The sequence below is a fragment of the Jaculus jaculus genome, chromosome 3 (assembly GCF_020740685.1).
Source record: "Jaculus jaculus isolate mJacJac1 chromosome 3, mJacJac1.mat.Y.cur, whole genome shotgun sequence".
Classification (NCBI taxonomy): domain Eukaryota; kingdom Metazoa; phylum Chordata; class Mammalia; order Rodentia; family Dipodidae; genus Jaculus; species Jaculus jaculus.
This window is the reverse complement of record NC_059104.1, coordinates 72,580,173-72,596,114: the sequence shown is the minus strand read 5'-3', so window position 1 is coordinate 72,596,114 and position 15,942 is coordinate 72,580,173. Positions and strand designations below refer to the sequence as shown.

General features: G+C 44.0%; 1 pseudogene; it reads right to left on the bottom strand.

The window, feature by feature from the left end:
- Window positions 1-2,128: 2,128 nt before the first annotated feature.
- Window positions 2,129-5,260, bottom strand: LOC101610365 (annotated as a pseudogene).
- Window positions 5,261-15,942: the final 10,682 nt, after the last annotated feature.

The following is a 15,942-nucleotide window of genomic DNA, read 5'->3' as shown; positions in this document are numbered from 1 at the left end:
AAGGTAGAGCAGAAAAGGCCTTGCCTACAGAGCAAAAAACAGGGTACTGTGGACCATTCGCCTATACATTGGCAGAAGCTTGTTTTAATGCAGTGAGAATTTGGAAATCAAAAGTATCATTTTCAGGCCATTTGGACCCATTGTCCAGCTTATGGATGTGGCCAAGCAGAGTTGCAGAGAAAGACAAGGTGTTGTCCAGGAGTCATAGAGGCTTTAAGGAGACAGAGAAAGAGCAAAACAAGGGTGAGAGAAAAATAAACCAGAGCTTAAGCTGGGTTTACACAGAACACCAATATGACCCCCTGGCCCATTAGGGTGAATGGAGCCTGCAGCTCCTAAGTGCGCAGAGGCCGTACAGGTCACAACTGTCAGCTTTTTAGCTTGTTACTGGGCAAGGAGGGCAACTGTGCTCCCAATGGCAAAAGCTGCTGGCTGTGGAATTGAACGTGGCTGACAGTGGAAGTTGTGAGCTCAGGAGGCAGGGGAGAGAGGAGGGAGGGAGAGGGGGTCCCGAGATGGTGCAACTGAACCAAAATGTGCCCCTTAGGGTACAGTAGATCAGAGAGACCTGGAGTGTCCAGAGTGTGTCTTTCTGGAGACCTGGCGTCGGGGCCTAGCAGCTGAGGGGTGTAGCCTGACATTCAGGCATGGCTTCCACTAGGGGGGGTGAACCCCAAGAGCAGGCCAACCCAAGAGGGAGGGACACTTACCCAGAAGGGGGGAGGAGAAAAGAACAGTGAGGCCAAATCGTGGTGGGTGTGAGAGTCTATATTAGGCAGAGGTGGTCCGAGGCCTTCAGGGGGTTGAATGGCAGCTGGGTGGTCTGGTCAGGGAAAAGGAGGTCTGGCCATCTAAGAGGGAAATCAGAAGCCTTCCTGTCCGAGTCAGGCACCACATATAAAGTTCAGGAGTGACCAAGGACCACGGAGACCACTCTGAGGCAAAGATGGAAGTTTTTATTTGGCGGGGGGGAGGGGGGGGTCACGAACTCCAGGACTGACTCTCAAGAGCAAGCAGTCAACTTGGGCTTTATAGGCTCTTCAGTTGGGGGAAGGTGAGGAAGGAAAGGAATTTTCTTGTTGGAGCAGTACATCTCTGTTCTTTACATTAGATATAGGGTGGGACCAGAAGTGACCCAGTGAAAGATAAGATGGCAGTAAATCTAGACTTGGAGACTTGTTAGGCAGGGGAGGGGTAATGGCTTGACAATTTCTCAAGGAATGTGGATGACTCCTCTGTCACCATCCTGCTGTCTGCCCTCCTTCTGTCCTGAGTGACTCCATTTTGTCCTGACCTAACACTGGCCATCCCTTCAGTCCCTCTACTTCTGGGCCTCATAGGTCAGTGCAGTTGTGGCCATGGCCACCCTGTACACTGACATGGGTTGGATTTAAGTCATCAGGCAACTGTTCTAACACTGAAATGGGCAGGTGTCCTAAAGGAGCACCACCTGAACACTGCAGAACAGACAACAGCAAACCATTCCATGGGCAGAAAACAAACCACAGAAACAAACAGAATGATGCTCTTTTCCCCAAATAAGTCTGCAGGAAAAGTCCTGTAACTGCAAATTTTCCAGAGTAGAAATGGAGTGATGTGAAATGTCAAAGACTCCATTGCTTTGCAAAGAAAGTATACCTCAAAGTATTCTAATTCTGCATGAGAAAAACAAAATACTGTCTTGTCTCTCAGCTGCAGCAGGAATAGTAGGGGGAAAGAGGGGTCCTGTGAGGGTAGTGGGTGGCCCCAGCCCAGCTCCTGGAGGAGATCCCAGCTGCTGAGATCTTCCTGCAGCAGGCAGTGACTAATTGGAGGCTCAGTCCTTCAGGACCTGGAGTTCTTGTTTGTTGTAAAAGCTGAGCTGAGCCCATACACAGCAGCACAACAAGCACTCTGTGGGAAGCACCACCTCCGGTATCAGAGTTGCTACTGTGGGTCTGTTCAAGTGTGACTTCTGACTCTAAGGAGTTTTAATGCCACCTGGGTTCATGTTTTCAGGGCTGAGAGTTAAAGTCCAACCACAGGGCCCTTTACCCACCAAGAGGACACACCCCTGCTTCAGTGAGAGGCAGCTTCCCTTTTGGCACCATAAAGTTCATGTCTTAAGTTAGTAAAGCTCTTCTAGGAGTCAGCTTTGTATCCCCTTTTCCCTCAAAGTTGCTGGTGATGCATCCATACTCAAGGCAATCACAATGTTCTCGCTGTCTTCTGCTTTGATTCTCTTGAGCTCTGGCTGCTCTGCTTGATTACGGTTCTGTCGTTTTGTGGGCAGAGACCCGGATCCTGATGCTGATGCATGAATTACCAACATGTGGAGATGACTTGCTGCTGCATTGTTCACCAGGCCATGCACACGTGTGGGCATGGTACCACGTGAGTTCCATTTTGTGTTACAGGTTTTATTGAAAACTGGTGTTGACCTAGAGGTGACTATGGTGACCGTCTGGACAGGGGTGCCATGCGATGTCCTGATGATTCTGCTAGCAGCACCTAGGGTTGCTTGGCTGATTGCAGGAACAGGCTCTACTTTCCCTTTGACTTCTCAGTGGTCACCATTCTCTCGTGGTTCTGTCTTAGGAGGAGCCAGTACTGTGGCTGTATGTGTTTATTGAGCCAGTCCAGCCACACTAGTGACGGATACTGCTGAAATCTAGTGGATGATATAAACTGAACGACAGTGGCTGGGTGGTGGAGGTAGTCACTGGAGTTGCAATAGTGTAGGTGACAGGTTTGATTGCTTGGGGTAGCTGCCACTGGACAGGGATTTAGACGGGTTGATAGAGGTTATCCTGGTACACTCTAGGCAAACCGCACGCTTGAGCTGTGAGGCGCCAGGCAAAGGCTCCAGGAGTGCCAGAACCTTCCCTTCACAGGTTCTTAGGGGTCTGAGCGCCACTGAACTGAACGGACAGCGCTCATAGGTGGTTGAGAGAGGCTGGAGTACTTCTAGATGAGAGCCGTGGGGGGGGGGAAGGGGGGGTTCTAAAGCAAGGCACACCCCTAGGCCATTTTTGTCCTAAAAGCCTGCTCTAGCAGCTTGGTCTCGTGGTAGGGTCTGTCCTCCAGAGGCAGCTTTAGCCTAGTTCTTCCTGGGAATGAGGCACTTTAATGAAATAACAGTTCAAAAAGAGGTCGTGATGAATTGAATCCTTCCAGCCTTTGTCCGCAGTCCTGTAGTATGGGTAATTTTTAGTGATATGCGTATAAATTTCGTTCAGGAGGAGCTGTTTATCAGGAGCCATTGTAATTCCTTATATTAGCAACTGCAAGTAGGAGTATGGTGTCTTTGATTCATCCTTTGGGCTGTCTCTACCTGAAGCTTCCTTTTCATTTTCTGGCTGTGAATTATCATTCATTAAATTGAGGTCATATGTACCACACATTCATTTTATATCCCGAGCACCCTGCTCCCGGGGACTGGATGTGTTGGAGTTTGCAGCACTGATGGATCCTGTGGGGAAGCGGAAGGGACTCATGGAACGTTGATGGTCAGGGCGAGCTGTGTGGCTGCACCGGTCTCACTGGTGACTCTGGCTGGCTCTTCTGTTTTCTCCCTCCTCTGGACAGGGCCGTGCTTGTGCTCGGGAACCTGAACGTGCACACACGGCAGGACCCTGCGGCTGGAACACGTGGTCCACGAACACGTGTTCTAGGTGAGTCAATGCAGGTAAAAGTCTCCTGCATTGGACCGAGGTCCGAACAGCACCTCCATGGCCCCCTCTGCCCAAAGGCGTGAAGATCTCCAAGTGGCGCCATCAGATGAAGCTTGAGTGACTCATCCACTGCGTCTTGCGAGGAGTTGCGCCCAGTGGTCACGGAGCGCTTCTTCATGAGGTATTGGAATCCCTGGCCGTCGAGTCACGCTACAGCACAGCAGCCTGGCGGGAACCTGGATCCCACAGGAGGATCTGAAGCCCAGATGGGGTAGTTTTGGACCACATAGGCAAGCACCAGTCGGCTAGGCCACCAGGAGGCCTTAAATTGCTTTTTGAAATTTTATATTTTTGTTCATTTATTTATTTGAAAAAGAGAGAATGGTCTCCTGCCACTGTAAACAAACTACAGACACATTCCCCACTTTGGACATGCAAGACCCCCAAAACGAGGACCCCACGCTCTGCCCGGATATGGCAACACCCCAAATCACTCACGAGAAGCGATCTTGATGCAAACTGCAAGAGGATTTTATTCCAAGCGCGCTGGGGCCCACAGTTGTACACCACACAGGGGTAGACGACTGCAGAGCCCCGAATGCAGGAATGGGACAGTTTTTATAGGGTTTCTAACAAAGCCTGTGCATTAGACCAATAATTTTTTTAATATCAGGAGCCCGCAGGGTGCGAGCCAGTCAGTTTGTGACACCCCATAGTTTCTAAGCCAATTAGTTTAATTTGTTCAAGCCCCTCGTGGACCAATCATTCTCTTATGACCTTGGTGGTCAGCATTTGCGCAGGTCCTTGGGTGGGAGTAGCAGAGTGTGGTATCAGTCTCCTATGACCTTGGAGGTCAGCATTTGCGCAGGTCCTTAGGTGGGGGTAGCAGAGTGTGGTATCAGCCTCCTATGACCTTGGTGGTCTGAGGCAGGCTGCTACAACTTATGGTGCGAGCTACTAAGGCTTACAGTGTGGGCTATTAAGGCTTATGGTGCAGGCTATTTACAGAAACCAAATAAGTGGTTCACTTCATTACTTATTTCCCATCCTTGAGGGCTATCTCATGCCCTTTTTACCTAGTTTTATATTAGGAGCGGGTTCTGATATAATGAGAAGAGGGATTCTTTACTTGCTTTCAACAGAGAGTAAAGCCTGGAGTTTGAGGTATGCAGGGGCCCGCTTAAGCTCCCTTTGGAGTGTGATAGTATTTCTGGGCTTCTGAATTCTTGGGCCTTTCAGACACATGGCTTCACATAAATACTGGGGAATTGAATCTGGACTTTCAGGCTTTGCAAGCAAGTGCTTTTAACTACTGAGCAATTTTCCCAGCCTTATGTTATCATATTTTTATTTAAATATTTTTTTTATTTATTTATTTATTTGGAAGAGAGAGAGAAGCAGAGAGAGTTAAAAGGAGAGAATGGGTGCGCCAGGGCCTGTAGCCACTGTAAATGAACTCGAGATACATGTGCCACCTTGTGCAACTGGCTTGTATGAGTCCTTAGGCTTCACAGGCAATCTACTAAGCCATCACTCCAGCCCTATAGTATCATTTTTAATTCCTTCCCAACAAACTCGTTCTTTTACTTTAAGTACAGGCCGAACATGTTATCAGTTTTGAAAATATATATATTGGTTTTTCAAGGTAGGGTCTCACTCTAGCTCAGGCTAACCTGGAATTCACTGTGAGTCTCAGGGTGTTGCAGTCAGGTCCGCATTGCTAGTAGGAATCACCCAACCAAAAGCAGCTTGTGGGGGGAAAAATGAGGTTTATTTTGCCTTACAAGCTCAAGGGGAAGCTCCAGGATGTCAGAGAAAACGACAACATGTGCAGAGGGTGGCCATCACCGCCTGGCCAACATAAGATGGCCCATAGCAACAGGAGAGTGTGCCAAACACTATCATGGGGAAACTGGCTATAACACCAATAAGTCTGCTGGAATGCTGGGAACCTAGCATTTCAGAACACCTAAGTTTATGAGGGACACCTGAAACAAACCACCACATTTTGCCCCAGCCCCCATAACAGATATCCACATATGATATAAAACAGCAATGCATTCAGTCCAACTCTAAAAGTCCCCATAGTCTTTATCAATTCCAGATGTTCATTCTTCCCCGTAGTCCAAGGTCTTTTAACTGGGCCACAATAACAAAAAATCCCTCCCCCAATAAACACACGTACAGAATAAACATTCACACTGCAAAAGATGGCATTGGGCAAAGCAAAGAAATATTCAACCAATACAAGGTTTAAAACAACCAGGAAGGGCTGGAGAGATGGCTTAGCGGTTAAGCGCTTGCCTGTGAAGCCTAAGGACCCCGGTTCGAGGCTCGGTTCCCAGGTCCCACGTTAGCCAGATGCACAAGGGGGCGCACGCGTCTGGAGTTCGTTGGCAGAGGCTGGAAGCCCTGGCGCGCCCATTCTCTCTCTCTCCCTCTATCTGTCTTTCTCTCTTTCTCCCTGTGTCTGTCGCTCTCAAATAAATAAATAAAAATTAAAAAAAAAAAAAACAACCAGGAAAAACATCAAATTCTGTAGCTCTAAGTCCAACAACTCTACTCAGTGACAAATCTCCACGTCTGATCATTCTAACCAGCAACAAGTCTCTGGCATTCCAATTCTGCCCCTCTAGCTAGGCTACTCACAGTCCTGGAAAACTTCATCAGGGCCAGCAGCTTTCCTTAGCAGCCATCTCATGGTCCCGGCATCTCCACTGTATCTCCACTGCAATCCACAGTTCATCCTCATGGTCCCATTGGGTCTCCATGCAGGCATCCAGCAAACCTGCTTCACACTGCCCAAGGCCATTTCCAAAACACAAGACCATGTTGCAAATTCAATGACCCTCTTTCTTGCATTTATTATACTTCACAATACCAGGTAGGGTGCCAATTTGTTAATCAGGGGTTGGAGGGGGGATAAAGCAGACTTTGAAGAACAGGACACTCCTTGAGCACTCAGGCCCCTTCAAAAGAGTCTACATTCTTCCTGTTGCCCCAGTGCAGGTTATAATCTCTCAATTGCAGCTGAACAGGCCGCAGGTCACCCAAAGATTTTTCTTTCTGTGCCATATCCCTCTGCTCACACCAGTTCATTTCTACACAAAGAAACCCTGCCCAACTTCTCAGAGCATGGGCATAACAGCAAGCTTCTCACACAAACTGACAGCCCAGTCCAAGCAAAGCTCTTTCTCACCCTCATAAACCAAACCTACAGTCCATAGTTCCTATTACATTCAGGTCTTTCAACTCTGACCAGAATAGTCCATCAAGCTGTACTTACAGCACTGCAAAGCATCTCTTAAGCCAAGGTTTCAAATCCTCCCACATGCCTCTTGAAAATCAGCTCCAAAAGGCCGAAGCCACACAGTCGGGTGTTTAGCAGCAATCCCACTCCTCTGTACCACTTTACTGTTGCAGTCAGGTTCACATTGCTGATAGAAATCACCCATCCAAGAGCAGCTTCTGGGAAAAAGAAGTTTATTTTGGCTTACAGGCTCAAGGGGAAGCTCCACAATGGCAGAGGAAAATGATGGCATGAGCAGTGGGTGGATGTCACCCCCTGGCCAACATAAGGTGAACAATAGCAACAGGAGTGTGTGCCAAACACTGGCATGGGAAAACTGCCTATAACATCCATAAGCCCACCCCCAACAATATACTCCCTCCAGGAGGTGTTAATTCCCAAATCTCCATCATCTGGAAACCTAGCATTCAGAACACCAAAATATATCGGGGTCACCTGAATCAAACCAATATCCAGGGTGTCCTCGAACTCATGGCAGTCTTTCTACCTCTGTCTCCTGAGAGCTGGGATTAAAGGTGTGTGCCACCAAACCCTGCCCAAATCTTATTTCTTATTTCACAGTCAGATATCAAAACGGGACTCCAGCAGAAGTCATTTTGTAATATTACCCATTGGTTTCTCATGGGTAGAATGTGTCATTTAGTATTTTCCCAATCCCAGCTAATCATACTACAGGATACCTTGAAGATTGAACTAATCTGAGAGCATTTTATATATATTTTATATTTTTATAACTTGTTTTTCATGGTAAGGTCTCACTCTAGTCTACGCAGACCTGAAATCCAACCAATACCCAGGGTGGCCTCTAACTCATGGCAATCCTCCTACCTCTTCCTCTAGAGTTCTGGAATTAAAAGTATGTGCCATCATGCTTGGCTTTTTATAATTTTTAAATGCTTTCATTTATTTATTTAAAAAAGAGAGAGCAAATACGTGCACCAGGGCCTCTAGTCACTCTAACCACTGCAAATGAACTTCAGACACATGCACCACCATGTGCACCTGGCTTACATGGGTTCTGGAGAATCAAACCTAAGAGGCTTTGCAGGCAAGAGCCTTAACTATTAAGCCATCTCTCCAGCCACCAAAACCTGAACTCTTAAAGTGCAGTGCCTTAAGTTACAATTCCTATCTACTATTGTGGTGGTTTGATTCAGGTGTCTGCCATAAACTTATGTGTTCTGAATGTTAGGTCCACAGCTGGTGGAAATTTTGGAATTGTATCCTTTTGGTATTTTTGTATTTTTGAGGCCAAGTTTGTCAGTGTTATAGCCAGCTTCCTCTCACCTGTGTTTGGCACATTCTCCTACTGCTCCACCCTTTACTCATGCCATTGTTTTTCTCTGCCATCATGTAGCTTCCTCTTGAGTTTGTAAGCCAAAATAAATACTTTCCTCCCACTAGCTGCTCTTGATTGGATGTTTCCTGCTAGGAATGCAAAGAAGCTAACTACAACAATAACATTGATACCAAGAAGTGGGTCATGTGGTTTTGGTCAGTTGGAACTGATTTGAGGGAGGAATGTGGAATAATTTGAGACCACGGCCTAAGAGATACCTTGCAGTGCTGTAAGTACACCTTGATGGACTCTTATGGCCAGAGTTGAAAGACCTAGATGCAGTAAGAAGTATGCACTGTGAGGTTTGGTTTGTGAGGATGATAAAGAGCTTTGCATGGACTGGACTAGAAGCAGTTTATGTGAGAGACTTGCTGTTATGCCTGTGTCCTGAGAACTTGTGCAGGGTTGCATTGTGTAGAAATGGACTTGCATTAGCAGAGGGACATGGCACAGAATAAAAAAATGAAGTCTTTGGGCTGAAACTGCTGCCTGTTCAGCTGCACTTGTATAAGAGATTACAACCACTGAGATTGGGCCAGCTGAAGGAGTGTCCTGTTCCTCAAAGTCTGATTTATTCCCCCCTAGATTAACAAATTGGCACCCCCACATGGTATTATGAAGTATAAGAAATGCAGGAAAAAGAGGGGCATTGAATTTTCAACATGGTCTTGTGTTTTGGAAACAGCCATGTGCAGTGCAAAGCAGGTTTTCTAGATTGTCTGCATAGAGCCATGAGGATGAACCATGGGTTGCAGTGGAGACCCAGCATAGATGCTGGGATCACAAGATGGCTGCTAAGGAGAACTGCCGGCTCTGATGAAGTTTTCCAGGACTGTGAGTAGCCTAGCTGGAGGGCAGAATTCTTCAGAATTCTTCAGAGACTTGTTGCTAGTTAGAATCATCGGATTTGGAGACGTTTTACTGGTTAGAGTTGTTGGACTTGGAGTTACAGAGTTATTTGTTTACCCTGTTTAAATATTGTATTGGTTATGCCCAATACCATCTTTTGCAGTGTGAGTGTTTATACTGTGCCATTGTGAGTTTGGGGATTTTTTGTTGTTGTTGTTGTTGTTATGGCTCAGTTAAAAGATCTTGGACTATGGGAATGTTTGTACATCATTGAGATTGATAAAAATTATGGGGACCTTTAAAGTTGGACTGAATGCATTGCATTTTACATCATGGGTGATATCAGTTTATGGGATCCAGGGGCAGAATGTGGTGATTTGATTCAGGTATCCCCCATAAACTTAGGTGTTCTGAATGCTAGGTTACCAGATTATGGAGATATGGGGATTAATACCTCCTAGAAGCAGTGTATTGTTGGGGGTGGCCTTATGAGTATTATAACCAGTTTCATCTTGTCAGTGTTTGGCACATTCTCCTGTTGAGGTCATTGATATTAAGAGATATTATTGAATGGTGTGTATTTATTTTTGCCATTTTTTTGTGGTTCTTCCAGTTTTACCTTTGTTCTCTTGTATTAATGAGTGTTTGAGGGGTTTTTTTGTTTTGTTTTGTTTTTATCCCCAGGTTCCTTATATGTGTGCTTTTCTTTCTCTTCAGCATGTAGGATCCTTTCAAGTATTTTCTATAGAGCTGCTTTTATCTTCAAATATTCCTGTAGTCTAATTTTGTTGTGGAATGTCCTTAAACATCTATCTATTTGAAAGGATACCTTTGCAGGATAAAGTAACCTTGCTTGACAGTTGTTATCTTTCAGAACTTGGAATATATCACTCCAAGCTCTTCTGGCTTTTAAATTTTGTGTTGAGTAATCTACTGTTATCCTGATGGGCTTGCCTTTGTATGTAATTTGATTTTTCTCTCTAGCTGCTTTTAATATATGTTCTTTGGTTTGTATGTTTCGTAGTTTAATTATAATATGACAAGGAGAGGTTCTTTCCAGGTTTTGTCTGGTTGGTGTTCTAAAGGATTCCTGTATCTGCATTGGCATCTCTTTCCCAACTTGGGGGAAGTTTTCTTCTATGACTTTATTGAAAATGCCTAATATGCCTTTGGATTGAAACTCTTCTCCTTCTACTATACCCTGAATTCTTACGTTTGATCCTTTCACAGTGTCCCAGATATCTTAAAATTCCCATTCATACTTACCTATTAGTTTGTCTTTCCCTTTGTTGGACTGTATTAGATCTGCCACCTGGTCTTCTAGTTTAGATATTCTGTCCTCTCCTTCATCCATTCTGCTGGTGAAATGTTCTACAGAGTTTTTAATTTCATTAACTGTGTTTTTCATTACCAGTAATTCTGACTGGTTTATCTTTATTATTTCTATTTCCTTATTTATGTCTTGTATTGACCTCTTTATTTCATTAAATTGGTTTCCTGTGTCTTCTTTGATACCTTTGATTTCCTCTTTCATTCCTTTGATTTCTTCTTTGACTTCTTTGAGTATATTTGTAATCATTCTTTTGAAATCTTTCTCAGGCATTTCCTCTAACTCATTCTCACTAGAAGTCATTTCTGATGCATTAATACTTTTTGGTGGATTTATATTATCTTGATTTTTGGCGTTTCTTGTGTTATAATGTACATATTTTTGCATCTTGGATTAATTTAATGCCTGGATTTTCTAGTTAGCTGCAGTATTATTAGTTGTGTCAATCAATCTGATGTTATATATGTTCAGAGTAGGAGCTTAAGGTGCTAGTTGTGGCTCTTAAGATTCTCAGCGTATCTACAAAAGTGACCCTAGATGTTCAACTTATCTGCTATGAGAGTATTCAGGTAGGCTGAGTGGAACAAAATACAGGCAAATTCTAAAATTTAACTAAATAATGTACATATTCAATGGAAAGCAGACAGAGTACTTATGCAAGAGTAGGTATTCTGACCATGAGATTCTCTAACAAACACACCTTAGGATGTGTATTGCCCCACACCCTTAATCCTGTCAACTAGGTGGTTAAGATTTCTGGTTGGTTGAGAGTTCCAAATCAGCTTGTAACCAAGGGAGACCCTTCCCTAATGAACAACAGAAGAGGAAACAAAGCCACTATAAATCAGGAAGCAGCAAATAACAAGCCCAAAATATAGCTTACTTAAGAATGGCAAATCCAATATACCAGGCTTATTTGGTAGGTACTGACCTGGTGTAACCCCAGTTACCTTTTGGGAAGATTTTTATCTCAGTTATGTTGCACTCCTGCTTGGGTCCTTTTTGGTGTGCTGTGGGTTCAAGGAGACTTTCCAGATCGCTGGATTGCTGCTATGGTCACTGTTGCTGGGTGCTATGAGCTCCCTTCCCCAGGTATCTGGTGCTTGTGCTGGTGGTGGGAGAGGGAAGACTGTGAATGGTGGCTCTAATTCTCCTGCTGGTCCATGTGATCCTCTACCTGGTGATCTGCTCCTCTGTTGGTCGCTGTGGTCCTCCTTTCACATTTCTTGATATTGTAAGGAGCTCCAGTATAAGTGGGAAATCCCCTTACCTGCCTTTTCCTGCATCTCAAGCCAAGCCTTGCAGCTGTGGCCCTGTGGACCTGGTGCCGCTGCTGCTGGAGCCACTTCTCCCTGGCTATGTGGACTCTAGATGCTCTGGATCTCTCCTACTTCTCTGCTGCTGTAAAGGACTACCTTCATTGTGTACCATAAGTTCTGGTATGTTGTGTTTTCATTATCTTTCAGTTCTAGAAATTTTACAATTTCATTTTTTATGACTATTCTTTTTTAAACATTGCTTTATTTATTTATTTATTTATTTATTTATTTATTTATTTATTTGCAAGAGGAGAGAGTGAGAGAGAAAATTTGCATGTCAGAGCCACTTGCCACTGCAAATAAACTCCAAACACATGCACTACTCTTTGTGGCTGGCTTTATGTGAGTAGTGGGGAATTGAATGCAGGCTGTCAGGCTTTGTAAGCAAGAACCATCTCTCCAGCTCTACAATTTCCTTTTTGATTTCTTTCATCATCCATTTCTTGTTTAATAATGTGTTATTCAGTCTCCATGAGCTGGTGTGATTTTCTGTTGTTTCTCTTATTGTTGATTTGTAGCTTTCACGTATTTCTGTGAAATGTAATTCAAGGAGTCATGTCAATTTTCCTGAATTATTGAGGCTTGTTTTAAGCCCAATATATGGTTAATTTTAGTGAAGGTTTCATAAGCGGCAGAGAAGAATGCATATTCTGTGGCATTTGGGTGGAATGTTCTGTTGATGCCTGTAAGATGTAATTGGTATATGGTGATGTTAAATTCCATTATTTCTCTGCTAATTTTCTTCTCAGAATATCTGTTTATTGATGACAGTGGAGTATTGAAGCCCCCTAGTATGATGATGTGATTTGTGATTTGTTATTGAGTAGGTTTTGCTTATAAAATGTGGTGTACCTTTCTTTGGTGCTCATAAATTTATGATTATGACATTCTCTTGCTGTATTGTTCCCTTGATGAGTACAAAGTGGCTTTCTTTGTCTTTTTTGATGATTTTGGTTTGAACTCTATTTTCTTGGGTATTAGTATAGCCATACCAGCTTGTTTCTTGTTTCCATTTCCTTAGAAAATATTCTCCATCCTTTCACTATGAGAAGGTATCTATCCTTAATGGTGAGGTGGGTTTCTTGAAGACAGCAGATGACTGGATCCATTTTTCTGGTCCACTTGGTTAACCTGTCTTGTAGTCCAGTTCGCATTGCTGTTAGAAATCACCCAACCAAGAGCAGCTTCTGGGAAAAAGAGGTTTATTTTGGCTTACAGGCTCAAGGGGAAGCTTCACGATGGCAGGGGAAAATGATGGCATGAGCAGAGTGTGGACATCACCCCCTGGCCAACATAAGATGGACCACAGCAACAGAAGGGTGTGCCAAACACTGGCAAGGGGAAACTGGCTTTACTACCCATAAGCCAGCCCCCCAAAATACACTTCCTCCAGGAGGCATTAATTCCCAAATCTCCATCAGCTGGGAACCTAGCATTCAGAACACCTAAGTTTATGGGGGACACCTGAACCAAACCACCACATTCCGCCCCTGGCCCCCATAAACTGATATCCATACATGATATAAAATACACTGCATTCATCTCATTTTGAAAGTCCCCATAGTTTTTATCAATCCCAAAGATATTCAAACATCCCCATAGTTCAAGATATTTTAACTGAGCTGTAATACCAAAAAATAACCTCAAAAAAACCCATAATGGCACAGAATAAATTTTCACACTGCAATAGATGGCACTGGGCATAGCAAAGAAACATTCAACCAATACAAGATTTAAACAACCAGGGCAAACATCAAACTCTGTAGCTTCAAGTCCAGCAACTCTAGCCAGTGACAAATCTTCAAGTCCGTTAATTCTAACCAGCAATAAGTCTCTGGCATTCCAATTCCACCCTTCCAGCTAGGCTACTCACAGTCCTGGGAAACTTTATCGGAGCCGGCAGCTCCTTGGCAGCCATCTCATGGTCCCAGCATCTCCACTGGGTCTCCACTGCAATCTACAGTTCATCCTCATGGCCCCATGGGATCTCTATGCAAGCAACCAGCAAACCTGCTTCACACTGCCCATGGCCATTTCCAAAACACAAGACTGTGTTGCAAACTCAATGAACCCTTTTTCCAGCATTTCTTATACTCCACAATACCAGGTAGGGTGCCAATTTGTTAATCCAGGGGGGATTAAAGCAGACTTTGAAGAACAGGTTTCATTGAGCACTCAGGCCCCTTCAAAAGAGTCTACATTCTTCTTGTTGCCCCAGTGCAGGTCAGCCCAGTCTCATAGGTTGTAATCTCTCAGTTGCAGCTGAATGGGCAACAGTTCACCCAAAGATTTTTCTTTCTGTGCTATATCCCTCTGTACACACCAGTTCATTTCTACACAAAGCAACCCTGCACAACTTCTCAGGACATGGGCACAAGAGCAAGCTTCTCACACAAACTGCTAGCCCAGTCCAGGCAAAGCTTTTTCTCACCCTCATAAGCCAAACCTCACAGTCCATAGTTCTTACTGCATTCAGGTCTTGCAGCTCAGACCAGAACAGTCCATCAAGCTGTACTTACAGCACTGTAAGGTATCTCTTAGGCCAAGGTTCCAACTCCTTCCACATTCCTCTTGAAAACCAGCTCCAAAAGGCCAAAGCCACAGTCAGGTGTCTAGCAGCAATCCCACTCCTCGGTACCATTTTACTTTTGCAGTCCAGTTCTCATTGCTGTTAGAAATCACCCAACCTAGAGCAGCTTCTGGGAAAAAGAGGTTTATTTTGGCTTACAGGCTCAAGGGGAAACTTCACGATGGCAGGGGAAAACAATGGCATGAGCAGAGGGTGCACATCACCCCCTGGCCAACTTAAGATGGACCACAGCAACAGAAGGGTGTGCCAAACACTGGCAAGGGGAAACTGGCTTTAATACCCATAAGCCAGCCCCCAACAGTACACTTCCTCCAGGAGGCATTAATTCCCAAATCTCCATCAGCTGGGAACCTAGCATTCAGAACACCTAAGTTTATGGGGGACACCTGAACCAAACCACCACAACCTGTGTTGTTTGATTAGGGAATTGAGACTATGAATATTTAATATTATAACTATGAGTTTCAATTTAATCAGTGACATGCTGAAGGCTTGGTACAGTTTGGTGCATTTTTTGTGCTTTGTACATTTTCATGTCTGATCTACTTTTCATTATTGTGGTTTCTCTTTTATTGGCTCTTGAGATTGGTTGTTTGACTCTTCTGTGTGTATTCCCTGAAGTATTCACTGTAGGGTTGGTTTTGTGTTCATATAATCATAAAGTTGGCTTTTTCATGAAAAGTTTTCTTATATTATGAGGGATACTTACACTGGGTATAGTAGTTTGGGTAAGAACCCATAGTTTTTGTTTGTTTGTTTGCTTATTTGTTTGTTTGTTTGTTTGTTTTTCAAGGTAAGGTCTTGCTCTAGTGGAGGCAGACCTGGAATTCACTATGTAGTCTCAGGGTGGCCTCAAACTCATAGGGATTCTCCTATCTCAGCTTCTGGGATTAAAGGTGTGTGCCACCATGTCTAGCAGTTTTTAAACTTAGAAGTATTCCATTCCAAGTCCTTCTGGCTTTTAGAGCTTCCATTAAAAAATCAGAGTTAACTCTGATTGGCTTACCTTTATATGTAATAAAATGTTTCTCTCTTGTTTTTAGCATTTTCTATTTGTTTCCATTGTTTAGAGTTTTAACTATGATGTGCTTTGGAGAGTTTCTTCTTTGTTCCTGTCTGTTTGGTGTTCTGTAATGTGTAGGGTCTCTCTTTTGTGTGAGTAGGAAATTTTTCTTCAATATTTTTCTGAAAACATTCTCTGTGCCTTTGGCCTGCATTTCTTCCCCTTCTTGTATACCTATGACCTGGATATTTGGTCCTTTTAGGGTATGGCTCAGTTCCCTCAAATTTTGTTTACATGATTTTTTGAACTTGTCATATTTTTTGGATTCCTGATCAATTTCTTTTGTCTTACTTTGAGTTCTGAGGTTCTGTCTCCACATGATCAACTCTGTTAGTGAAATTTTCTAGGAAGGCTTTTTAAAGAATATAATTTGCAAGCAGAGAGAGATAGAAGAGAAACAGGCAGAGAGAATGGGTGCACAGGGCCTCCAACTGCTACAAACAGACTCCAGATGCAAGTGCCACTTTGTGCATCTAGCTTTAGATGGAT